Below are 1,091 nucleotides of genomic sequence, written 5' to 3'. Positions count from 1 at the left end.
TACAAAGTTCCTGTTACAAAATAATTAAGTCCTGGAGATGTACAGTGTGGTTAACTATAGTTATTAACGTGTGTGTTAGTCTCTCAATCATGTCTGATTCTTTGTGACCCCATGGACTATAGCCCGCCAGGCTCCTGTGTCCATGAGGTTTTCCAGGCAAGAATAGTGGAGTGGGTTTCCCTTCCATTCTCCAAGAGATCTTCGTGACCCAGGGATTGAACCTGCGTCTCCTGCATTGCAGACAGATTCCTCACTGCCTGAGCCACCCAGAAAGCACATAGTTACTAATACTGCAATGAAGATTTGAAAGCTGCTAAGAGGGTAGATCTTAAAGGTTCTCATGACAAGAAAACAACTTTTGTGACGAAATATGGTGATGGATGTTAACTAGACTTATTCTGGTGATCATGTCATAATAGCTACAGATATCAAATCATCATGTTGTCAACCTGGAACAAATATACTGTTATAATGTCCATGATACCTCCATTTAAAAAAGTGCTGGGAAGGGAATTCTAGACAAAGAATAGGACATAAGGAAAAGTGGAAAGCTAGGAAACATGTTAAGCAGAACAGAAACTGCAAGGGTCCTTTGAAGGCTGGATGGGTATTAGGGACAGGTTGTGGAAAGGGAAACGCTGAGAAGAGATTGTTGGAGATGTCGATGACAGTGACATGATGGAGGACCTGATTGTATACTTCAGATTGTATTTGAAAACATAATGTTTTCCTCACAGAGACTTTTCTCTGCTACTACCAGGGGCATGGAGACACTAGCGATTCAGATCACTACATCTAGTTTTAGGGCAGAAATCTGGTCCTCAGGGATGACTTGAATCTGGGCTGCAAGTTCATGGGAGGTTTGCTTCTGACTTTTTCTGACTCCTAGAGTAGTTTCCCTGGAGAAGGCAATGGCACCCCACTCCAGTACTCTTGCCTGGAAAATCCCATGGACGGAGGAGCCTAGTAGGCTGCAGTCCGTGGGGTCGCTGAGAGTTGAGCACGACTGAGCGACTTCACTTTCACTTTTTCACTTTCATGCATTGGAGAAGGAAATGGCAACCCACTCCAGTGTTCTTGCCTGGAGAATC

The sequence above is a fragment of the Bison bison genome, unplaced genomic scaffold (genome assembly GCF_000754665.1).
Source record: "Bison bison bison isolate TAMUID 2011002044 unplaced genomic scaffold, Bison_UMD1.0 scf7180017861786, whole genome shotgun sequence".
NCBI classification, from domain to species: domain Eukaryota; kingdom Metazoa; phylum Chordata; class Mammalia; order Artiodactyla; family Bovidae; genus Bison; species Bison bison.
Note: the sequence above shows the minus strand (reverse complement) of the source record.